This window comes from Lepisosteus platostomus, chromosome 22, assembly GCF_059453375.1.
Source record: "Lepisosteus platostomus isolate fLepPlt1 chromosome 22, fLepPlt1.hap1, whole genome shotgun sequence".
NCBI classification, from domain to species: Eukaryota; Metazoa; Chordata; class Actinopteri; order Semionotiformes; family Lepisosteidae; genus Lepisosteus; species Lepisosteus platostomus.
The window spans coordinates 9,190,833-9,217,368 of record NC_142632.1 but is presented as its reverse complement, the minus strand read 5'-3'; the positions used below and the strand labels follow the sequence as shown (position 1 = coordinate 9,217,368).

General features: G+C 44.1%; 1 long non-coding RNA gene across 3 annotated transcripts in view; it reads right to left on the bottom strand.

The window, feature by feature from the left end:
• LOC148643398 (uncharacterized) overlaps positions 1-26,536 on the bottom strand; it is a 227,296-nt gene that overhangs the window by 196,999 nt on the left and 3,761 nt on the right. For all 3 annotated transcript variants that reach the window (XR_015929050.1, XR_015929049.1, XR_015929051.1), the window contains exon 3: positions 25,926-26,099. This is a non-coding gene — a long non-coding RNA (uncharacterized LOC148643398). The remainder of the gene's footprint in view (positions 1-25,925; positions 26,100-26,536) is intronic.

Here is a 26,536-nt window from a genome sequence, read left to right as displayed (position 1 = left end):
AAGCGGCTCGGAGATGGATGTGCCGCAGCTTGTCCCAGGACGCGCCCCTAAAAGCTCCCACCATTTCCCCCGTCCATCTTGGGAATACTCCAAGGCAAACAAAGCTGGTGACCTTCAAGGAACTGTTATTCTTAGAAAATGCGAACACATCAGAACTACTGCACAGCTAATACCCCAGCACAGCAGGACTTCTAGGTTCTTTTACATAAGAGTCTTATGGATTTGGTACACTTTTCTAGCCACATTATGGAAGTGTGAAGCAATTCGAGCATTAGCACAAAATCCAGCTGCATTATTTATGGTAGGAAGCCACATGAAATGATGAATACCCTCGTCCCTTCTTGTTACAGCTGACCAAGTAACATGTGTAGTTACCATGCTAAATATCAATGGTCATAAATGAAAGTGACAAGAATAAAATGAGAGTGAAGCTGGCTGTAAACACTGATTAAACCTACTAATATTCCTCATTACCTAACGCATCCTGTGACAAGGAGTTGTTCAGAAAACCCACAAAAACAGAGGGACGCTAATTGTGTATTAATGCAAACAGTGTCTTGTAAATCATAAATCAGCTGTAATAATAAGCACTGTGAAGGACACCATGATTAATAGGCCCGTGAGCAGCCCTTCATTTAGAACAATTAATCCACTTTAATTAGATCAATTAAATGGCACTTGTGAAGATTTATTAACTGTACGTCCAATACTTTCCCGATACTGCAGTGTGTCTCAACAGGGGCACAGGTGCCTAATTCCCAGCTCTGCTTCAGTAATGGAATAATGCAGCTCCTAGGGGACAGCCTCGCCACTTCTTTCTTCATCTTGCCAGTCTGCCACCTGACCTTGCCCCAGCTCGCCCTCAGAAGGCTTGGGCCTCCAGATTCCCCCGATCACCCTTGAGGAAAAGGTCGGGGCTGAAGCTGCAAAAGGCAAAAACGCGGGATGGGGATTGTGTCCGCTGAGCACAGGCCTTCGAAGGTAAAGTGTGCAGCCCTGCAATCTGAAAGCCTCCCTAGGTAACATACATAACGCGATCTGAATCGGTTCCCACCAGCGCCATGTCTTGATCATCCCCAAGTCACAACCCAGGACTCTGAATCCCAGAATCCCCGGTTTCGGATTTCGCACCTACGGCTCCGTTCCCGCTTGCAGGCCTGTGAGAGGGGGAAAACCTGACCCCCCCCCACCCCACGTTAATCTTCCAGCAACTAGTCCTGAAAGTCTCTGCAGTGTTTTAGAAGAATTATCTTTTTCCTCCCACAGTGTCAGTAGGCGGCCACAATGAACAAAACCATCTGTTAGTTCTACCTCAAACAGAGCAACTCCGCCCGTGTGGACAGGGATAAATATACCTATAGATTAATCTGCAGCATGCTGGACTTATTCGCAGGAAGCATGAAAACACATACCAACAGGGTGCCTACAGCACAGCTTCGTATCCACTCAACCTCTGTATGTTGCCACTCTTCTGTTACTACTTCATGCACTGTGATGTTCTTGTGAGGCATACATCCACCTACAAGCACACGGACACATACACAGAGACAATCCGGAGACCCCAATTAGCCCAGACAGCATGGCTTTCGGAGGTGGGAGGAAACTGGAGCAACTGGGGAAAACCCACGCAGACACAGGGAGAACATGTGAACTCAGACAATCAAGGCACTCCAGCTTGGACTCGAACCCTGGACCGAAGAGCTGTGAGGCAGCAGCTCTACTCTACTCTACTCTACTCCCCTCTGCCATCCTCAAACACTTGTATTTAAATTGACTACTGTTACGCTGGCTTCTAATCGTAACGCTTGTTTTCTATGTGCCTCCACTCAGATATCAAACTCTGTAAACACTGTAAGCTGCACCGAATAAGGGTGTCTGCAAAGCAAACACATCATCATCATCTAAGCCCAGTTAAGTGTGTCAGCAGTTCTGCACCATAGATGCACAGCAATCACAAGAAATCACTGCAAATGAAGAAGATGACTGTAATGATGTAATCTGATGAGCCCTTTCTTTATGTAAAGTATCAGCGATGCAGTGGGTCTTGAACCTGCTGTGGAATAATGAGCTCCAACAAAATAATTGAATTGAACATGCTGATCAATGTCACTGATTGTGAGTGAGATAGGAAAATCACAAAAGGGAAATTAGAGCAGTGTGCTCAGAGACCAAAGCCTGTGGTATTAGTTAATGTAAAGATTACCTGTCAGACACAGATACAAGCACAGTGTTCGGGCGTGCGTAATAACAGCCTCAAATACATTAGTGTAGCGTTGTAATGTAGTATTGATCAGAAACCACTGAGTTAAAGCTAAGTAAAAGCTGTAAGCTGCCACAGCTGAAACGGGTCCAGTTTTTGTTATCTTATTATTACAGGCTGAGTTCAGTAGATGAAGGACATAAATAATCTATATGACCGCAAGAAGATAAACGGCTCTTTTTAAAAATGTTTTGTCCAGCACGAGAATTTTTTATATTTACATATAATACTTTTAAGTAATGGCATTCTCATTGCAAGCCACACAGTTTTTTAGTGATTTCCATTTTAAAAATGTGTAAAGGTGTTAAAAGTAATCCCCTGATGTCTTGTTTTCGAATTTTGTAATTTTCAATATTTTTATGGTCACACTAAATTTGGGATCAATTAGGTATGGCACTACTGGATGAGATGACAGTGATCTCTACTGCCTCGCTGCTCCAGAGTCCTGGGTTCAAATCCAGGATACCTGTCTGTGTGGGGTCTGCATGTTCTCCCCACATATGCAGGTGTTTTTACCTCCTTAAGACATGCAGGTTAGGTGTAAAAAAAACAATTGGGTGCTCTAAATTCCTATAGCTAACCAGAGCCAAAATGAGCTTGATGGGCCACATCAATTGATTCCTTTATAACAAACATTAATTTTCCTGCTAAAGATCATGCATGCTTTCCTCTTAAATGTCCACTCATCATCTCCCACAGTTCCATGTCAGGCAGCTCTCGCTACACCCAGCAAGTCTGGTCTGAGGATGCCCTGCCTGAGTCAGCACCAGTACCAACCCAGCCCAGAACCACTGACGCTGGACCAGAGGTGGCTAATCATGGCAGCGGCCAGCTGTTTGGAACAAGGCACCTTTGAAATTTCCTGCCCTATACTGAATATGGTAGTGTGTTTTTTCCAATAAAATCAGAAGAGACACCCAAAGTAAACAGCTCTGCACAGAGAGTCGTTACATATCATATTCAGGGCATGCAATTTTCCATATCTGTCAGGGTCACAGCACATGAAGGTGAGTATTTTTAAAAAGGTTAATGTATTTTTCAGGGGTTAGGACATATGAAAATATGGAATTGATTATTTAGTGTGGTTTGCCGAATTAAATGCATCAAGCATAGCAGTACAATTCTGCTTCAAGAACAAAGCACACCAAATTTCCTGCAACTTCTCACCTGTTTAAAACATGTGCTGTGTAGCAGCTCTCTCATTCCTTGAAAATGGGGGGAACAAACGCTTCCCCAATTTCAATGCCAAACACTATTTTTATATCACGCATGAGCAGACACTGGGAGCAGGGTGGCCATGCCATTGAGAAAAGTGCTGTGCTCTTAACCTACAGTCTGCTTCGGTGCAGTCTTATGTCTAGTTCCCACTGTGACAGGAGAGCTTTATGCACAGTGCTGATGGCTACATCTGATTTGCTGTGCATAGATCTGATCACTGTCGCAGATCACTGCCACTGATGATTCATTTCTCTTGCAGTTTAATTTTTTTTGCATTTTTCTTTTTTAATCACCCCTGCCACCTTTCTGCTTTCAGAACACAATATTTTATTGTGCACCAAGAGTTCCTAATTGTTTAGGAGGAAAAAACAGCAAATAACAACAAATAATAACTTTGCAACAAAGTTAGCCTCATCTAGAAAGGGGATTTCTGTCAGTAGCTGTGCTTGGTTTCCAAACAACAGGTTGTTCAAAGGACAAAGAGAGTCCTGGGTTTGACTGCAGTTCTTCAATCTCCTCAGCTGAGCAAGAACAATTAACCTGATTTATTTTACAGCGGATTACTGATATTAGGCACTTAAGTGGAAGTACTGTTCAGTTACTTGGAAACACACCTCCGAGCCTGGTTAGAAGTGTTACCAGTCAAGCTGAAGACACTGGGCCCTGTCACTAACACTGCATCCTTTCCTAAGGGACAGCTTGGCTGAAAGGAACCTAGTGGAAATACAAAAGGTTGTTTCATTCTCTTGGCCTAGTGCATTGTTATATAACCGTAACACAGCCTCAAACTGCTCTTCTCCATTGCCGGATTCTCTAGTTCCCCTCAATCTTGGCAGACCATTATACCTGACCTTCAGACATTCCCTGACACCTTACAACTCATTTGGAGCGAGAACGCTTTTCTCGTTCACATTCCACAAGACACAAAACAGTCCTGTTTTGCTTGGCTTCCACGCAGAAGAAAAAGCACTTGTACTCCTGCAGTATGCCAAAAGCCTTCCTCCAAGCAGGGAAACGTGTTTATGTGCCCAGTAACTGAACAGAAAGCTCTTGTGACCTTGCAAGGGTTATAGAACCATGGTCCACAATTAGATCACATACATCGCAAGCATGACGTTAGCATAGTGACATGTCAGCTAGGGTAACTACCTCACAGCTATTGCACCCTGGGTTCAAGTGTCTGAGTTTCTCTCCGGGTTCAGGTGAGTTTCAGCTGGCAGCTCCAAATTCCTTTCACTCCCCTAAATCAAGCTTGCTATCTAAGAGCAGGCTGATGCTCACCTGTCCTTGCCTGCTTGAAAGTTCTCAGCAGTTCAAACTCGTATAAGACGAAGATCATTTCAAAGCAGTGGACAGAAACAGTCCAGCATTTAATAGAAGAAAGGACATCCACACACTTCACCTTGGTTTCAAAATGTAAAGCACTTTTAAATCGGGCACTAAAGCACCTGTTCAGATCCAAAAAGCATCAGTTCATTGGAGTAAACCTACGCATAAGGATCAATACATGAAAAAGCGTCTTATTAAACACACTGGAATTGTGTAATAAAATTGCAATTACACACATTATCACACTGGTTTCTTTCCTGCTGAGGTGCAGACATTGTGGATTGTCTACTATGCCCATTTCCTAGATCTGACTTTCACAGCACATGATGTTTTATCATCACAGTTTTATGTAAAAGCTTAGCATTTAGCGTACAGCATTTACGATACACTCTTGCATTTATATTTTATGAAGAAAAGTTTCTACCTTCTCTGTGCAAATTGAAACATAAATGCCTCCATTTTCAGAAGTTTCTTTAAAAAATGTTCCCGTAGAATGCAAATGTAAATTGGCAGAATAAGTGCTGCTGTTAGCACGAGCTGTCCAGAACGCCCAGCAGGCAAATATTTTTCTGTACATAATCTCCAGCTATTTTACAAGGTGCTGCCCTTTTCTCAAGCCACAAACAACAGGCCTGGCTGCAACCTCCTGCCAAGTAGGGCTCTGAGGATACGCCCACTGCATCTCAGGTGGAGCGCAGATCTGGGTTAATTCACTGATGATAATTAAAATGTCTCTGAACAACGCATAACCTACTCCACACACCGCTCCTGGAGATCCAGCATTCACACATCTCACGCTGACATGTGTAGGGGGTGGGAAGCTGTTGGGTGGGTGGGTGTTCGGGCACGCTTGAGAGTGTGTGACTGAACTGCTCTCTAATTAATCACAAAGGGGGCATCAACTGGTCACACACATTAATTCTCTCTTCATCTCACCCTCCCCTTCATCAACTGATCCTTAAGTCTAGCCTCAGACTGGATGATGATGGATTGCACAACAAGTATCTTCCCTGCTTTCACTTCTGCACAAAAAAAGGTTTTTAAAATCCCCTGTGCCCTTCACAATGAGATAATAAAAGGGTGGCAGCCTTTTAGCTTTCAAATTGCAGTACCATAATGATTTCATCAAGCCCTTACTGTCTTTAGAAACATGGCTAATTCCCCAGCACAAAGTAATGAGATCAGTGGTGAACAGTGCACTACACTGGAAAAAAGACAACATCAGCTCCTTCACCTAAGCTACCTGTTAACAATAAACAGGATTGTAGAGCTCTGGTCCAAACAAATTTCAGTATGCTGAAACCGCACTCTTGTTCAATTTCAGTTTCTTATTACATGTTTTGACATCTTATTTTAGCAGCTTTTATCATCTTACTCATTAAAATTATCAGTAGCGCTGGTGTTATCCAATGTTGTCCCAGTGATGAGTCTTCCCAATGCATCTGTTTTTGTAGCTGTGTGGGAATGGATTGGCATACGTAAACAGTTTATTTAAAGACATGTGTAAAAGTGTTGATTATTTTAATTAAGCAAAAGAGGTTAACAAACTAATCAAGAGACCGGGATGAATGAACAACAGATTGACCCTGCTGCCTTCCAAGAGCTGTAGCCCGACATAGATTCTCCTGCTTTGACAGAAACGCTCTGGATGTCTGAGACTGGGAATGTACTATACTGACCCCCATGGAGAACATCCTTCTCACACCAGCTGAACAGGACACTGAATGGAATTGCAAAAGGTGGAAATCGTCTAGTAAGCTCTGCCTCCACAGCTCTTCAGTCCTCAGAGAGGATCCCTGATATTACTTATGCTAGCTCCTTCAACACCGCTTGTTCAGAGTGTCAGTAATAAATACTGTTTTGAGCACTAATGTTTTTTGTACATAATGGCTTTTTTGAAAACAATTTATCAAGCTGGAGAAGCACAAGACAAACTGCTTGTCTGCAATTGGCATTCCTCCTTTGTTTTGTTTTTTAGTCTAAACGAGCTGAAGCCTTTCGTTTCATCCGGTAATTACAATTCTGATCCTCCAAATTGTTACCTCTAATTCGTCAAGAGCAACAAAACAAAAAAAAATCACAGCAAGAAACAAAAGAAATGCGCCATCCGCAGACAATTTATCAAACCCAAACACATCCGTGTCTTTGCCCGTCTTCCTCTGTCATTCCAGCTAATTTATATGGGTCGGTCTTGATAAGCAATCATCTTAAAGGAATTCGGAACAGAATACATTAGCGGGAAAAAAATGTGCTTGATTTAAAAGAAGCAGATGGTAAGGCAAAATGACATGCTGTGTTTTGAAAGCAAATGCATCTCATTAAGCTTGAAATCAATACTTTTTGTTGCAATTAAAATGAGAGGCTGCAAAGTGCAACGTGTGATTAGCCTTGGCAACAGAACTGTCATTGTAGAAAGGACCACAAGCTGTTTTTCTGGATCTGTGGGCCACCCAGAGATGTATAGAACATACAGTATATACTGCTATACAAAAGTTTTAGGCATCTTAGGCACAGTGAGGAATTACAATGCATACATGTTACAAGAATCAATAATTTACCCAAGCCCCCCACTAGCATTTTCTAGTATAACACTTTAGTTATTAATCCATTCTAGATTTGAGTGAGAAAAAAAAGCCTTACAACCTTGTCATTTAGCATCTTTAATCCACATTGATCCGAACTCAATGTCATCTATATAGGAGCAGCCAATATGAAGTGTTGTAGCAGCTCATCCATCACATTTACCCATCAAGTCTAATTGACTCATCAGGAGCGTCTCGTCATCAACATCACCTGTTCCTCTTTACACAGCCAGAAAGCTAAAGGGATACATTTTGTACTACAAAATACAGATCTGTCAGGATTAATAGCAGGCTTAAAACAAAACAAGTAATATTCCAGAAGATCGACATTAAATTGAGTTCCTGCAGAAAAAGAAAACACTGACTGAAAAGATCAGAATGCAAAATGTCTCGTCTAAGACGTTTGCACGGCAGTGCGTACATTATAACAGCTGATTCAATAAGCATTTGTTTCACTGCTGACTAAACTATATAAAGGCTTGCTGTTTGCTGTAAATTGTGGTTGCAATCTATTCATTTTAAAGCCCACATCACTGAAACTGACTTTTTGCTGTACTGTAAGTACAAGTATCTGACGCAAGTATAAAAAATAAGCCTGGGTGGCTTCTCCTATGTTTCTGAACTTTAATCAAGTTTAATTTTTATTGTCTAAAAAAGCAATGCCTGGTTCAGAGTCCCACTGTATATTCTTTGTAAGAAAACATTGCTTATTGTCAGTTTTCTTCAGGGGTTGGCAGACCACAAACACTGTGTACAGCAAAGAGAACAACACATCACAGAAGTGGAGGAGGCACCTAGGAGATTCCACTGTGGCATCCAGCAAAAATCTCCCTCCATTAAAAGATCAGCACAGGGAGATTATCTTCCTCCCAGGGCATTAAGACTAAGACCACACCATATTTCCAACTCCAGAATCCATCAGGAAATCACTATTCCTGATCAATTTCCCCTAGCAAATGAGCACGCCTCATCTTTTCCATTAGGTGCCCCCCCACCACCACCTCTCTTAGTTACCTTGAGGACATTCAACTACAGTTCGTGCAGAAATCTCCCCCAACATTAAAAGGAAAACCTTAATTTCCTCTGGACCAACATGTCTAGTGCTGAAGAGAACGCACTGTGCCTTAAACGTTGGGTCTGTGGGGATTTGGGAAGCAGGAGGACAGCGAGGAAAAGTTCACTGCCATGAAACAAGAGTCTTCCTCCTTTTATATATCCTTCAATACCAAAGGGAACAGCAACATCCAGCACTGACAACGGGACCCAAATAAATATCCACACGTTTGCATGTTTCCGTTTTAAACTTTGGTCCCATTCCCAAGTGTCCAGAGTGAGCGCAACGTCACCATGCTGGACCGCCTTATATCCATACCAATGACGAGAGAGCAGCGCCCCCGAGGAAAAGCAGGAACCACACAGCACAGCAGCTGTCCGCAGAAATAGTTCCAGCGTCTCGGATTTTAGAGGGGATGACCGAAATCCCAGCCCTCTCTGCGATTGGCTACCCCACGTGGCCTCCAAATTCTGTCACGCCCTCCTCCCTCCTCTGCTGCACACCTGCTTACTTGCATTAACCCTGTCTAAAGCTCCAGTTCACCAACTGGAAAGACTAAGGTCTGAAACCACTAACTACCATGTGAAACCACCAAATGTCACAAAATTAAACATTTTGAGGTACAAAGTTTCAAAGCAGGTTTAAGGAAATCCCATTGGCAGATACCTTTTACCAAACACTTTAATGAGATTAAACCTGGTTTTATTTTAAAAAACAACTTTTTGACTCACATACAGAAGACTGGTGGGAGGATTAATCGGCAGAAGACAATCTTTTAAAATACCCTGTGCAGGGGGGGCTTTGATCAGAGTGCCAGTTCCCTCGCCAGGACGAATTTCTCCAGTGACTGCATTCCAGCGCATCGCTGCCTTCAAATCCCCACACTATCTTCTGCAATGTTGTTTCCTCTTCGTGTTTATGGTTATCATTCATCCCTGGAAGAGCCCCAAGCTGCGCAGGCTCTGGAGTTCTCCCACTGTGCTTCAGAGAAATGGGCTTGATTTGATTAAGCCAGAATGGAGTGGCTGTGAATCCAAAGAAAGGGAGAACTAAGTGCATTAGCAATGTGAGCTCGAGAGATACACAGAGAAATAACCCCTGGCAGCAGACCTGTGTCCATACCTGCCACCAGAATTTGCTTGGGAGCAGTCTGGGATGGATTACGCATCCAGGATTCGGACTGAGTTATTTTCCCACTGCATTGTTCCCCTGTTTTTAAGAAGTAAATTTTCATGGTCAGAATCTAGTGAGCTTGTGAAACTGAATCAATTAGATCTTTTTTTTTAATTTTACTGCTTGTGTATGGTTTGGGAATTCAGGCTGAATCATACGTGGGGACAGAAGAAAGACAACCTGTCTGTGCAAAATGTTTTAAAAGCCACCCTGTAGCTCCTTCCTGAAAATACAGTACAGTTGCTTATGTTGGAAAATGGCACTTTCCTAATGGAGTTATCTTTCGGCATCAGTGGAGCAGTCCCTGCCAGCAAGGGCTCAGGTTTCTGTGATGTGAAGCAAGTTCTGAGGGCTCTGTCGAGCAATAACGGGACAAGCAAAGATCAGAAAGAGCTGGGGCTGTGTCAGACACCCACTCCACCTCAGAGAAGAGACGCCCGATGAACTGACAGTGCCAACAGAACACAACAAAATGAGGAAGATTCTGCATGAATTATTGGTTTGATAGGGACAAAACAGTCTTGTGTGGTAGAAGGAGGGAAAAAAATAAAAAAGGTATTAATCACATTTTTTGTCCTTCTCAGATGAAGGAAAAAAATAGAGAAGAATTAGAGAAGAAATAAATAATGTAAAGTATACATTAATTAAACAGAAAGTGAGCACAACAAGAAATTTAAGTTTTGAACACTTTTTAGTTTTGTTTAATTAATATTAAAAACCCAAACAGTGTTGCCTGATTTCATGTATGATACTGCTTTCCTGAACACATGGAAACAATTTTTATCCTGTCTGGTTGAACCTTACTCAAGTTTCTCTCTCAAAGGACATCTTCAAAGGTACAGTACTACTGAAAGTGTCATATCAAACCCGGAGGGAAAGCCTGTGTGTCACAATAAAGGAAAGGAGAAACATTAAATAATAGCAGCCCCATGGAAAGCTGGTTGAGATCAGCTACCACACTGCTTCTGAGTCAATTCAAGCTGGAACTGGTCCTGAAAATTAACCACAAGCCTGCAAGACTGAATGATGGGGAGACGCACAGCACCGTCAGGACTCTGGACAGCGCCGCTGGCTGCAAACAGGAGTGTGCTTGAAACTCACTGCTAACTTCAGCATCTGGGGCTCAGAAGGGGAAACCCCACAACCGCCACACAGAGATCCGAACTCCGAACAGCAGCTTCACCGAGATCCGCCCATGGATAAGGAGGGCTGGAGCAATGCTGATCGGCTGCGAGCACCGCCAGCAAGCCCCCTCGACACACACACGCACCACTCTGCTGCACAAAGGATCAAGAAAAATGAATCTGAAATTGGTTCACTAATCACAGGCCAGCAACATCCAGCAATCTGACAGCTTCCAAGATAGCTAATCAAAATATTTCTCACTTGGAAATACAGTAAGTCCTGCCAGGCGAGGAAGTGAGGAGAGAAGCTGGCATTTTAGAGAGGCATTAGGTAAGCTCTATGCTTGAATTCATGCCTGCTGTACTTCTGAATAATTCCCCGATTCTTAAACTAGGCGGACGTAAGTTGCTATGAAACGCTGACGTGCCCTCTCTGATGAATGATAGTGTGTGAGCATGTCCCCATCTCATTAGGCCTTTCCGGTTTAACATCCAAATGGGATTTATTTTATAGAAGGGATCTTATTAAGCCTGTGGTCTCATTATCCTTTGGTCTACTGGCAGCAACAAGCCTTAAAAAAAAGAGAATCACAGCATGCACTCTTCTAAAAACAAAATATAAAGACCTTTAAACACGAAGCCCTTGTTAATTTTCAAGCAAACTAAAATCAGTGTCTGGTCCTCCGATTAGAAAGGCCCTAATGGGAAAAAAACACAAGTGGAAATGTATTAAAAGGTACAGCGTAAGTTCCTGTTGAAACTTAAATCTACACAGCAGGGACTAAAATACTTTCTACCACTTAAAGGCAGCAAAAATAAACCTACTTACTTTCATCTTTGTTCCAGTCATAGGAGCTGAACCCCATTATCAGACTCGCAGCGGGCCAGCTTACCCAAAAGTAATTATAAAACATGCACCTGTCAGAGCAGGATTGCTCTGCTTCTAGAAGCGCCAATGTGTGACATTCTAATGCTGCCTCAGAGAAGGGCCTTTCCCCCATCCGTGCTAACTGGGCTGGAACAGTGTTGCCATTTGGCATGTCTCTGTGTGCATCCTGTTGGCAATGCTGTCTAGCCCAGGTTGTTAATTTGCACACCTTGTGGGGGAATAGGGCCGACTGGTTTGTCTTCTCCAGACCACGTCTGCAATCCTTTATTTGGCACCCCCCCGATGCCATGCTTTGACTCTGGTACGCTGAAAGCAACGCTATGTGGCGTGCCTGTGCAGGTCTGATAGCTCTTGAGGGATGGGGGAATGGGGGAGGACAATTACAATCAAATCAAATCAGCCTTTGCAAACAATGAACTGGACCCCTCACACCCTTCTTTTTCAATGAGCAAGCTATCCAAGCATGCTCGGCAAAAAGGTTTTAGGCTTTATAACCTGGAGTTAAAGAGATCTTGAATGCAAATTCCTCTTGGGTTTCAGCAGGTAACCGAGAACCAGCACCAGAACAACTAATTAGACTCAGTGCAGACCTGCCACAGCTCTGAGAAAGGCAGTGCAGGGAGGTTAATGCAGGAAGAGAAGGAGCCCCGTCAGGCTTGGTGTTGGTGTTAATTAACAGGTACGTCAAGGCCGTGGGTTTAAAGCATAATAATTATACACTTCTCTTTCTCAGGAGGGGAGGTCGGTCAGTATGCCATTCTGTACCTTAATACAAAACACTGAAATCTCATCTATTCCTATTCAATATATTCAGCAGAAATATGCGCTGTCATCTGCAGCGGACTGGCGTCCCGTCCAGGGTGTGTGTGTGTGGTGTGCTGCCACAGACTGGCGTCCCGTCCAGGGTGTGTGTGTGGTGTGCTGCCACGGACTGGTGTCCTGTCCAGGGTGTACCCGGTTTTGAGCCCTTTGCTTGCCAGGATTGGCTCCAGCTTCCCCGAGACCCTGAATTGGAAGAAGCAGTTAGAAAACAGGCAGATGGATGTACCATAGCTCCCAGAAAGTATTGAAAGTGTCTGGGCTCTAAAAGACACTTCAAAAAATACATCTGTATATAAAATAACTACACTGATAACTACTGTACTTGACTAAACCCTTCCTGTTGATTTTTGTTGACACTGAATATGTGTATATTAATGGCGCACATGGATATCTAACTCACATATTTAGGATAAAGGTGTGATTACAGATATAGTGCGATATTCAGTCCTGTTACGTCTTATGTACAAAAATACAGAAAAAGGAGAACAAGGAAAACAGCCTACACATCTGCAAACTCCAATCGGACCACTATACAGAAAGAAGCAAGACTGGAGCCCGCCTTTAGCTTTTTCAGAGAGGTTTAGTTGAATTTACAGGCAGTATGTGCGAAGAAAAATAACAGTAGTGATATACCTATGACTGACAGTGCCCACACCGTGCTGATCTCCAGCCCTGCCAGCCCCCCTGCGCTTGACCCCAGAGAAACTGGCTCATCGGAAATCAGAAGCGACTGCAGAAGGAGGCGGTAATCTCACTAAGCACGAATGAGGTCAGAGTGAAGGAAATTAAATTGGAAATGTAATAACTTCCAACAGCAGAGAAAGACTACGGTTTCCTGGAATCGGAGATCAGCAGCCCCTACCAGATAATCCAGTACAATTTTGCTGTTATATATATTTTTGAACACCGATATATAGCTTTAAGTAAGAAAAAGGCTCAGTTCTAAGGAAACAAAACCTTCAAGCAAGAGATTCTCAAATACAATGAATGGGCAGCATTCTAACACAGAAGTATCTTGCTAAGCTATAACATGAAAACCACACATCTGGCGATTCCAACACAAGTGATTCTAAATATATATAAACAAAAAACAAAATAAACAGCTACAGCAACTGAAGGGACATAAAACCTAGTGAAGAAATTATACATCAAAGCCTCTGATATGAAAGTGCCATATTTGCTACGTTATATTCCAGATTTTAATAAGGCAGCATGCAAAGTTATGGATGAGCTTGAGAAAACAAGTTATTTAAATATTTCATTACATCTCAAACTCCAAAAGAGACAAGCAGGGTCTACCTGTCTAATTACTGTGTCAGTGGCTGATAGGGTAACTAGTAAGACAGAAGAAAAGTGAAGAACACAGAGAAGTACGATAATTAAGGTTACAAAACAGGCTATCTATTAAATCACTGCGTCTATAAATACCCTGGCACTGACAGCCACGTACCTCACAAGATAGTAATTATAGCAGAGTGCACAAAACAGGCAGTGTGAAAAAAACTATAATTTATCTTGTCACTATATTCAGTGAGCGATACTGCTGTTCTTTGCTGCAGAGGGTTATGGGATCGCTAAAGCTTCGCATTGTAAGGACCAGATTTCAGTTCTGGTTGGCTCACCCCTGCAGGTGGCCCAGATGAACCCGGCCCCCGTCACTGGGGCTCAGGGCAGCACTGCAGTGCAGAGAATATCCTGCGGCGAGTCCTCCCTGCAGGCCCGCCGGGGAATACCGGAGAAGGCAGCAGACTCCAGCGCGAAGAGGCTCCTGTGCCACACCTCACTCGGCACTGCGGGCGGAATGGACCACAAGAAAACGACAACCGTGCTGCTGGGTCGCTCATCCCCTGCCCTCTGTGAACAATGAATTAGTGAAGCAAGAACCAGTTTCCCCCCTCTCCATAAAGTAAATGCAGTGATGGCCGACTGGCACGGATGCCTGTCAGCTCCGGGGTCGTGGGATCAATTCCCGCTCGGGGCACCAGAGCCCAGCCTTGACTAGCTCCCAAGACCTCTCGAGGTCAGGCTACAGGGTAACACTGCCAAGGGCTCTCCTTGCTTCCACTGGAGCCCTGGCTACCTCCTGCCCCCTAAGAGACAAGCAGGGGGACTGTTCAAGAGGATTTCTCATGTAGGGGAGACTGCACCCAGTACAACCACCACTGGGTGTGGGAGTGTCAAGGAACAGAACTGACCCTGCTGGGCTAGATGGCCCCTTCTTCAGCGCTAACTTATTGGCAACTTACAACATTGGAAAGGAGCTACACCCAGTATGAGGGCTGTAAAAACAGATGAGCCTTCTCCAGGTGGCAGAAACGTTGCGTTTCTTTTCTTCACTTTTCAGCATGGAATTAACCTTTACTTGTTCCTCTGCAGCCTTACCCATGCTGACGCAGGTATCTACTTGAGCCATTTCCCATGTGTAGCCTGGTAACCTCTCACCTCCCAAACCTATGCTGGCAGGCTGACTGGCTATGTCATGTGAAGCAGGAGTGGGGTCTGTTCCTCATTCATTCTCCCCGAATGGACACGTTCTGCTACAATCTGACCCTCAATAAGCAGGGGTAGGGTTCAGCTGAAGAAGACGTGAGTCTCATGAAACCGTGATAAAGAAAGAATGCGATACTGAAACAAATAAGGATGATCCAGAGACCACTTCCTACTCTTCAGTGTCTGTTAATCTGAAAGTAAAAAAAAATCACTTTCCCATGTGACTTTTTTATGATTAAAACTGAACAGAATTGTCCAATCTGCATTTAAATCTACTACGTTACCCCGCAGTAGCAGGAACAGCACTGAAGTGGTTGAATCAGATTTAAATGATCACAAACAGCACACGCATTATGCAAAACTGGAGAAATAAATACACAAACATTGAAAAAACACTACCTGGCAAGATGCAAAGTGTTGATATCATTAAAAGCTGTTCAAACGAAAAAGGTCTTTCCCCCATCTCTCTCCACTGAGGAAGCTTTAATGCTTGCTGTTACACATTACATTAGGGAAGGGATAAGGCACATGCACTGATGTCCAGTGACAGCTCATCACCATTATAATGTCTCTGGATCAGGCTTCATAATCCAATTCCCTTCACTTGGCACTAAATTACAGAGTAAATAGGTTTTGCACTGCAGCGTCTGGCACCGTGTCACCTTTTAAAACACCCACCTCCTACCTCGTGCTCCTGACAGGCTCCTCATTTCTCTCCAATTCTGGAGGCAGGAGCAAGGGCAGAAATCTCTTGATCTCCCACAGAGGATGTGTTGGTAAGCCTGGCCCAGCTTACCAGAGAACAAAGAAAAGGACGAGGGTCAAAGTCGAAGCTGAAACCCTGGCTTCTACCACGGAACGGCTGGCTGAGATTCTCGGATCAGCAGCCTGTTATCCGGCTGGGCCCGGATGGCCTCCTCCCGCCAGAGCTCCACCCTCCTCCGACGGGTTAACAGAGCTGCATCTTTCGAGTCTTAAACAGAGAACTGCCGGAGGGGACCCGATTAAAGTCTTGCGAATCTCAAAATCACACCAATGGACTCAGGAACACGAGCCAGAGCCCAACAAGTGGAAATCAAAGGGAAGTGCATTTAAAACAGAACGCAGGAAGTACATTTTTAACACATAAGGTTTACAAGCTGCTCTATTAGTAAAACGGATACTCTGACTTCTTTAAGCAAAGAGCTGGATGAGATACTTAGCTGCTTTATATGAGATCTTTTGCTACTTTACTTCAGCTACTTATTAATTAGCTACTGAGCAACTAAATGCGGTAGATGAGCATAACAGCCTCCTCTCGCTTATAATCTTTCTTATGAACCTGGTTAATTAAATTGATTAAATATTAAACAGCCTACACCGCCTTGCTCTCCCCCATATGCAGCAACAAGGTTCAGCGCCGTGAGCAGCAATATGGGAAACGCATCACTGGTGATTGTGAATCCGTTCATAAGAAAAACAACTGGCAATCCTATACTTACTGCAAAGAAAATTCTACAAGTCCCCACTAGCTGCAGGCGATGGCCCACGAGAGACAACAGCCCTAGACTCAAGGCTGGAAGCGCTGTCCGGGGACTGACTTCTCGTGTAGCCAGTGTGCTGTACTGGAAAATAAAGCACTAACCAATTCGCCCCATCTTTGCCGACTTCAAAGCGCAAAACCTCTTTGGTTTTGCAGATTATCCAGGTCACAGATCTAATGAAGGAGCAGTGGAGCGTGGACACGAGTACGGACCAGTCCTGCCTACTGAAAACACCGAAGGCCTGCAGGCAACATTATAAAATTGGTCGGCCTCTTAAAGCACTGACTGGAAATACCTCTTTCGGCATCCCAAGCTCGCACAGACATCGGTAAAGGGGGAATGCGCTGTTCCCTCAGCATAGTCAAAATGCCAAGACTAGCAATTTTACTCTGTTGCAAGGGAGTTCATTACATTCTGCCCCCATTTAAGTCAAAACTGCTGCTAAAGTGTTCAGCCACAAAAGCTTTCACTGTAGCACAGGGGCAGGGAGCTCGGCGATGTTCCAAAAAGGTCAGACTTCGACCCCCCGCAGCAGAACAAACAATGCTGATTAATGCCAGTATCTCCGTGAGTGACCGTGACATCACCAGCCCACAGCGCTCACTGTAATCTGCTAACAGCCCCAAAAAAAAGAGAATGTTTAGCTCCTGACACTTCACCGAGTGTATACTTTGGCAGAATTAAGCCCTGTTGACAAGACTGCGAAGAGGGCTATTCCTAAGGATCCAAATGGTAGTTAGTAACTAGAAATGAATCTGTATTTGACGATCAGCTTGCCTTGACCAGCATTTGCAAAAAAAATGACCATCTTTCTGGTATCCAGTGTCCTACCCACAAGACCAGAAAATTAAAACAAAATACACAGTAAAGGTTGTCCACACCAAGCTCCGCAGAGCTCATTCCGCCTGTAGATTGTAAGACACCATCCGGTAGATTTGCACAAATAGCAGGCATCCATCTCTGTCAGTCCTAATGAAACGCATCTGTTTCGAGGCTGGCAAACACTGCTGTGGAGAATTCATGCTACTTCCATCAATGACAAATACGGCTGCGAGTCGATCCTGTATCCCTCACTCCCTCACCCCCACCTCCACGTGACCTGCAGTCCTCACCCTCTACCTGTAGGCTCTGCCGGAAAAAAATAAAGCAACCAAAAGTAAAGGAAAGCCCAAAAGAAAAGAAGAGGGAGGGGCGGCAAGAGAAGCGATAAAAGACAAACAATAACAGTTGCCATGGCAGCAAAGAATTACGGATGAGGTAAGCTAGAGTGCAGCTTATTAACTTTCTGCATGATTTAATCTGCATCAGACTCATTAAACCTCTTTGCTCTGTTATTTTATAGCATCCCTACCTGTAAGGAAGCACTCACCGGCTTATGTCTGTCGCCTAAAGGCAGCGCAAATTCTGTCAGGGCTCAGCAGGAACTCAACCCACCATCAAATAATAACTCCTTTGCTTATGTGTCAGCTCTGGCTCAGCTTTTTTGGAAGTTTGGAGGACCTTGGTTCCTCCGCAGTCATGAAAGGCACTAGATTTAAAGCCAGCTGCGGTCTAGACAGCTGATGAGGTGGCTTTGCCCGCGATCAGACATACCGCTGCCAAGCCGTGCAGAGCAGGAACCCTCCAACTGTGATGAGCGAGCAACATCTAAGAATCTTTGTGATGCAAGATGGAGGCTACAATCCCTTGTCTTTTCCATCTTTTGAAATGAAACCCCATCCCTGGTGATGAGGGATTTAGAACGGAAGAACTATCCTGAGTATACACAGAGAGAATTGGGAAAAGCTGGAAAACCTGAAGCAAAAGGGTTCAATTGGCCCCCGTGTCTCAACCTGGCTGGTCGAAGGTAGAGGAACACAGGCAGGTCAAGAGTGAGGCTCATAGGTAGAAAGGAGTATCGCGCTTTCCTCTGAAGGAGTGATAAATGGCGAGTCATGGACCTGGCTCATTGTCATCACTGGCACACCGCAAGACTCCCGGTCTAAACCGGGCTGTGCCAACTGTGGCTGCACATATGGGCCGTGCAGAAGGGTGCATGCAGGAGACCGGATGCCGACGGGATGAATTTGCATGCAAAATCCCGGTTTTAAGGCGGCATGACTGGGCCACCAGCGCTGCCTGCTGTGTGACAATAACACCGTTTTGCAAATGCAAATAAAATCTGTCCGAGGCTCATTAAATTCAACGCGATGTTCCGCTTCCGTTTTAGTCGCCAGCTTTCGCTCCTCAATTAGGCAACAATAACACTTGAAAAAGCACAACGCTAATGGGCTTGAAGAGTTTAGGCATATCCTGCATTGACTAGAGCTTCTTTGCAACCTTCACTAATTCGATTCTTGCCTCTTCCATCCGCAGCTGGAGAAGAATCCAGCATTTCCCCAAGGCTTACAGGCTGAGACGAGCAGAGAAGTCGCTCATTCTTCCCCCTAGAGCCAGTTCTTCATATAATCACATCTCCCACTTTCTGGGCTGGAGTGCGGTATGGAATCCAACATGTTAAGGATAAATTGCAAATTGCAAAATTGCATCTGTTTTGCTGTTGTTTGATGCTGATGATCACTTTCAAAACATGCAGAAACACTTGTCACGCGCAATCAGCAAAAGAGGTGTCTTCTGCATTTTAAGTAAATGTACATACTTCCAACTTCCACGGATTTCAAAACTGGATAATGAGAACGCTTTACAGGAGGATGAATTGGAAATTTTAGAACCTTTCTGAACAATAATGACTAGAATGTGCAAAAAAACCATCGTGTGTATATCAGGCGATGCAGAGAAGCAGTTCTCATTTAATAATCATGGCATTTTCCAACTACTAGTTCTCATTGAGAGGAACAGCAGTTCAGTGTCAACTAAAATCCCACCAAGTTAGAGTTGTTTCTTTTTTGGGAGTTAAATCTGCTTAGCTGGTGTGAAGCACTACTTTTCTGGCCCATACATGTGAGTGTATGAATACAAAATAAATTATTTTACTGATCATTAAACCACCACCCTGTCAAAGCACATAAACGTAAATGCCCATCAGTTATCAGCAGATGCCGGTATTGTAATACATACATTAGCTTGTACAGGGAACCTGAGATTTCAATGTGAATTACATCAATACCAAACAATCATAAAGATTCATACTGCAGCAAGTCAATGCGTTCCCATCTCTAGGTGCTGGATCAATAACAAATGAGGTCGACATAAAGCTGACATCAGAAGATGATCCATTTCACAAGTGGCAGAGTGATCGTTAGAAACCAAGCTGTCAGCCAAACATTTTTTGTGCTTGTTACATTGAGTTTAAACTGCAAAAAGCCAGACATGGGTACAGAGGGGAGACAACCTGTCATTCTGAGAAAAGTGCTGCTTAAATGGTTTTCACCACTTAATTTATGGCAATTGGCTTTGTGACACTTTTGCAAAGTCAAGACCCGGAATGTTTCGAGTGCCTGTCAGGGAAGAGGACTGGTCTGAGAACACTATTTTGGTCTAAGAATGTTACCAGTTCAATAAAGAATATATAGCAGAAACTGTCCAGGCCTATTCCAAATTGTTTCTTGTTATACATAAAATTCTTATAGTTACATACCGCCATAACAGGGCAGCCAGATTTGTGAGGAGAAGAGGATGGAACCACCAGGGGACAGTGAGGAGACATTCCATATGGGGCATTCCCATGAGGAAATGAAGGAATTAGCTGCACCTGTGTAGATCAATCCTTATAAAAGACAGAGATGGAAAGAGGGTTGTCTAGTCAGACCCTCACAAGTCTTTTTGACAGTGAGACAACAAAATCTCAGGGTGAGATCACTAAACACCATTAGGAAGAAAGATTCAACACTAACAGTTTGGATTAAAATAACTATCCCAGTAACAGCCTCTGTCGTAGCTGTGTCAGCTGCTGGGAAAAAGAAGACTTATTTGGCAGACTGGCAAAAATGTTCCATCTAGACTCCTTTATAACATGGACGATTTAGTGCAGTATTCCCTGCTACACTACCAATCACAGAGGACCTGAAGGGAAGGGAATTCACTGAAGGGAATGACCCCCTATTTCACGTGGAATGGTGACGTTTCATGATCTAACTGATTAAAGTTAGAAAGAGTGAACTTGCCATGGAGAATAAAACATTCCCAATACTAGAAAAAGTTACCTTTTGTACAGTTTTAAAACTTGTATTATATTATGTAAATCAATTTCCTTACGCGCCACTGTACATTCATACTCATTCAAGGTACGAAGTGTTGACATAAAGCTATTATTTCATCACCACATATAGACTGATGAGTATCAGTTTACCTACAGTGTAAGTGTATTAGTTGACCTACAGAAAGAAAGTATTTAACAGTCCAAAGCTTTAAGGTATTGCCAAGTGGACCTTATTTAGATTTCTTTGACCCCTTTGAATCAATCGTGTCAAACGCGAACGAACACATTATGCTTCACATACTGTCATTTTTGTACTGGGACAGATGAGATTAAATGTGCTGAATAATACAAAGCTTTGACTAAATAGAGAGCTGTACCGCCAAATGTTCCTTCGTTTACTTTTGAGTCGAGCTCAATATGAATGAACCCGATGTGTCGCTACTTGCGCGCAGGGACAGACGAGATGACATTCAGTTTCATCAAACGGAGTGCTGTCATGGGGGGGCGTCCCATTACCCTTTTCATAGCGGCGTCTTCTCGAACACTCGCTCGCGTCACAGAACTGCGGACTGAGAGGACGTGCTTAGGGCGCAGTGCGGCGACCTGGGACACCTTCATAAAGGCACATGGCTCCTGGGCCGTTCACACACCACTGCATTCAACAGCACGGAGCAGAAGAGCAGCTTTACATTAAAATGCTGCGAGGCCATCACTTATTTCACCGACTGGCTAATCCTGGCCATATTTCATCACTACATAAACACAAGAAGGTCTGTATGTTTCATTAAGGCCTTCCTCCTCCCAACACATTCTAAAAGGTCAAGAGATGGGCCTGCTCTTCAGATCTTTAATGAGCGCAGGGCAGCTTATTACAATTTTTCACTACAAGCTGAACAAATGTTACCGCAGTAGGTCTTGCCCTACAAGAGAGTTCCTTTCTGCTCCTTTACTCTGCAGAGGTCAATTTGTTTGCTTTGTCAGCGGCTCTCATCTCAGTCATCTGCTCAGCCGTCCTACCATAAAACAGACGCTAACCCACTGCCTCACTCTCAGTCAATACTCACTAGCTGCTTCCAAACTTTTCATTTTCAGTTCAAAAAGACGGCAATTTAGCTTTTATTGTGCTCCACTCCAGAGAACAGCAGCCCAAGTAAAGACTCTGTACATAACCCATATTTACACTGTTTGGTGAGCTGGTAAAAGCAATGAGGTTATTTCAAATTTATCTCGTGTGACAAGGTCAGTTCAATTTAACGCAGAAGAAAGTGTGTGTGTCTCCTTTGCTCAGAATGCATCTCGCAAAAAAGAAGGAAATTAGATTATCTGTGCGCTTTGTCTACACCCCAGGAGAATTGCAGTGCTTGGACCAGAGATGGTGTTGGACCCTTCCTGTGACAGCTGGTGTTGTGGCAGTCGAGAGCAAACTTGCAATTTAGACTTCAAAAGAATAAGAGAAAACATTGTGTTATCGCCAATGCGACAAACACAGGCCTTGCTAATGAAAAATTCGCTTTTCATGGGTCAAACAAGCAAAACTAATGGCACTTGCACCTAGTGAGTGAGCATTACATTACGGGAAAGGCATGGTTCAGGATAAAACTGGGCACAAAAGAGGAGATGGATTCATGAATAAACATGAAAATATAAATCCATTCATGTTTCCATGGAAGTAAAGCTGCAACCCTGAAGCAGTGTGATTTCCAGGACGGAGGGGTCAGAAACACATTTTGCATCCTCCCGCTCACAAACAGCAGAGCTGGGGGCAAGAAACCACATTCAGTTTTGTAAGGAGAGGAAAACGATGTCACATATGGTGAATTCTCTGTTCAAAGCCTTGTCAGCTGGGCCCATACTAAGCAGGAAGTTGAGTGCTGGCTCATTTCCATACCTAATGAATCCTCCGGGGACTTTAAAAAACCTGTTCCCCACCCCCATGTACTGCACGCGTCTGACGCCACACACCTTCCATTAGCAAGAGAGCAGCACATGGCAGCATGGCAGCACTGAAACGCACAGCAACACCGGCTACAGCCATCGCCGACTGGTCAAGCACGCTGAACGGGGATTCGGCCTGAAGACCAGGGCGAGAAAAGTTGCGGGTCTGACATGGATGCGGAATGCAGATGTTCTGGGTGGCAAAGAACCAACTCCGAGACCAACAGAGAGCAGCAGATGTTCAATTTTCTGGTCTGAGCCCATTGATCACATATGAAGCACCAGTGCGACAGCTGTCAGGCACAGGACACACATATTTAGCATCGCCAAAGAATCTAAACCCCAAAAAATACATTCAAAAACTTTGGTAGATTCCCATTAAGCACGTTTGTGCTAATTAGCTCAACACTACAGATCCTGGAACTGCGAGATAAATGAGGAGTTGGTTTTTTTTTTAAGAAAAAAACGGCAGCGATCCAGTGCCTTTGCTTGTTGCCCAAGGACACGGCCAGGATCAGCGCCAGGGGGGTGCAAGTGGCCAGATGATACCGCGACTCGGTCTGACACTGCGACAGCGGGACAGAGCTCTCACATGCGCTGGCACCTGTGGAGGCTGGCAAGGGCGGGCTCTGACTGAAGAGGCACTGGCAGGGCTGGATTTCCCAAGGCACCACCACAGAGGGGGACTGGGGGACTGCAGCTGCAGGACCCACGACCACGCACCTGAAAACACGATGACGCCCCGAAATCTCTTGATTCGGCCTTTTTCCAAAGTCGGGAGACACAGTACATACACAAAGGGCAAAACATGCAGTAGAGATGCATTTATAAAATGATCTTTTTCAAACCTTTTAAACCTTTAGCTCGTGTCTCTGTTTTTGATGAGTTGCGGTTCCAGCTCAGAGTACCGTAAAGGGGTTTTAAACAACAACACAGAACTCAGATGTACTTAATTAAACCACAGCTCTACTTGGAACATTTCACAGCTCACTTCAAATTTTCCAGCAGTATATTTTAAGGGGCTCAACAACACAAGGTCATTTAAAAAAAAATGCAAAATAAGGAGGGAAAAAAAACAGTAGTGGGATCACAAGGACCAAACTGGAGGTGATCATTCCATTAACAGCACCAGTGATACAAAAATACGCAGGATGAGAAAACTTGTCCAAGATCTTCTACCCCACACATCTGTCTCAAACCGACTGGGTGATATATAAACAATAACGAAGGAGCTTTTCAAATGTAAGTGCCTGCAATTGTAAAGAAAACGTCTTGAACGAACATTTGGTTTCCTTTGGAACTCATTCTGCATTCATACAAAATCTAATTCTTTCTTTCTCAAATCCATAAACGTATTTTAAGAACTTCTTCTTTTGATTAAGTAATAATTGAATGGCAGCTAGTTATTTTTACGTTTGAATAGTTATTTTATAACAGAAAGGGGGTAATTCCATGTCATTTCAAAATTCTCTATTTATAGAAATGAAAAATGAGTACTGTGTAATACCACTCAGTGGAAATCAAATTTTGCTTTCAAACTGAAAGCTCAACACAAAAGCAATCTGAAAATGAATTAAATTTACTCACAGTAACTTGAAACCAGGGATAATCCATTTCTTGAGAAGCTAAAAAAAAATGGGCAGCTTTCTGCGTGAAAAAACAGAGTATTTCATTGCGACCAATGTAGCAAAAAAATCTGAACGATAAAAACAAAAAAATCAAGAAGATTCCCTCAAAACTGTGCTTGTGGTCTGAAAATCAGTGTGAATTAGTGGAACACACACGTTCATTTGGAGCGTCTACAGCCAGCTCTGACATTTCAGGTCTATACATTAATTTGACCAAACTCTTGAAACCATGGGCATGACATAATAAATAACAGCAACACCATCTTCTGCTACTTCATGCATTTTTGGAATGTATTGAAATGCTAATTTATCAAGAATACTGGTAATGTTTTGTGGGCTCTGCCTCAAACAAGTCTAGGAAATGCACTACACAGCAAGTGTTTTTTTTACCAGAAAAGACAGATTTTCTCATAGCAACCCTGAACAGGACATTCTGGAAATCCCCACAAAGCCTCTCTACAACGCTTCTATTATCGTCACTTGATTGAAGAGGAGTTAATCGGCACAATTTCAATCTGTGTTCCATCTTAGCCTGATCTGACCAGTAACGGCCACTGGCACGGAGATGAAATGCACCTTCTCTCCAAACACTTGCTACAATTACGTGCTTATTGAGCTAAGCTGACAAACAAGTTCTGTCAAATCTGTTCAATTCAGCAATATTATAGGGGCGAGCGTGCACTCATTTCCTCGGTCACTGCAGGGAGTCACACAGGCAGTGCAATTCTCTGCTGCTGTTTCAGCTCAGTGACGGCTAATCTCCATTTGTGACTGAGTCGGCAAAGACAACTGGAGCCCCTTATCCTCTGTACAGAGGGCCCGAGCAGCGTGCACATCTCAGCCACTCACACATTACAAGCACTGAGCAAGTCACGAGCCATGAAATAAGACCCAATTTAAACAATTCGCAATGGCAGAGCTCCCCAAGACCACAGGGTTCACAGGGATTGATGCCACCCTACTGCTGCCAAGCTGCCTGGCATGAGAAAACAGACACATGTCTCACTCTCGCAAAGCCACCAATCTTTAGGACTCCCATGTGTTCCGAAACTGAAATGAATTCACACACCAGCCTAGCATCTCCATAGCTGCACTGAGCTTTCCTTTTTGTGCTTTTTTTTAAAAACTCTTCTCACATTTGAATCCATTGCTTTGACTGACGAGCCCCATTGATTTTCTCAAGTAAAATGAGCGCTATTTTTGCTCTTGGAATTTTATTCCACTCCTAAGCCTCCCGGGAGGCCCACACAGCCACCTGTTGGTTTGTGTTCCAGCCGAGCTCTCGGTTACAGAATTGAACCCTTCATAGACACTATTATAGAATTCATTTGAGCTGTTTGATAAAATGTTTAAAAAATAACAGAAACTGATCAAACGCTCAATCTTCAGTGTGTCGGAGGCAGTGTTTTAAGCTTTTGTAAGCAAAATCCAAAATATCTTATGCAGAAAAAAAAAAAACTCCAATCAAGCAACACCTTAGTTCAATGAAGCCTTCAATGAGATAATTCAGGTGGTCTGGAATGAGAACCAGCAGTTGTGTGATCCTCCGGGACCAGGAACCCCTCTTCTTTAACACCTCCATGGCCTACTTACCCTCTGCAGAGGAGAGGGAAAAAAGACGGAGACCTTTGTTACCAGTCTCAGCCCCGAACTAAACACACCCCATAAAATATTCACAGAATGACCTTTACCAGGCAGGCTTGCTATTTTGGAAATAATGAGGGGGGGTGTAAAGACAATTCGAAAAAAGGCAAGATGACCTTTTGCAGATAAGGCCCGGGAAAAGTAGACTCTTCGTGTTGTCGTCTGCTCCCGCCTCCTCGCCTCCCACGCGCCGGCTGCAGGGAAGACTCCCGCCTGCCTCCACCCATGGCCGCCAACCAGGAGGCGCCGCAGCATCCTCAGGGCACGGTGGCGCGCGCCGCACCCGGCGGCTGGGAAACAAAAAGATCAAACACGATTAAAAACCGCCACCGCTTCCCGGCTGAGAGCCGGGCTGAAACGGCCTCGCCGAGGACGCTAGACCCCCCCTCCCTGGCTTTACAGATCGGAGCTTCATTTAGCCCGGCCTTCAGTGGAGGAGCGATCAGCACTGGCAGGACGGCTGTCACCGCAACACTGGAATGTGTCTCACGGTGCCGACGTCAAAGATGACACTAGAGCACAAAGAGGAAAGAAGATGCACAGCGGTGTCTCGCCCAACAGATGCCTCCAGAAATATGCCCTTGAGTACAGCACAATAAAGCTTCCACCTACATGAACTAGATTTCATCTCTGTGCCACCTTAAAACCTTGCTAAGCGCAGGTGGTGAAGATGACATTTGCTGAACTCGGCTTTTGCCATTTACACTAACTTGAACACCAGGCTGGT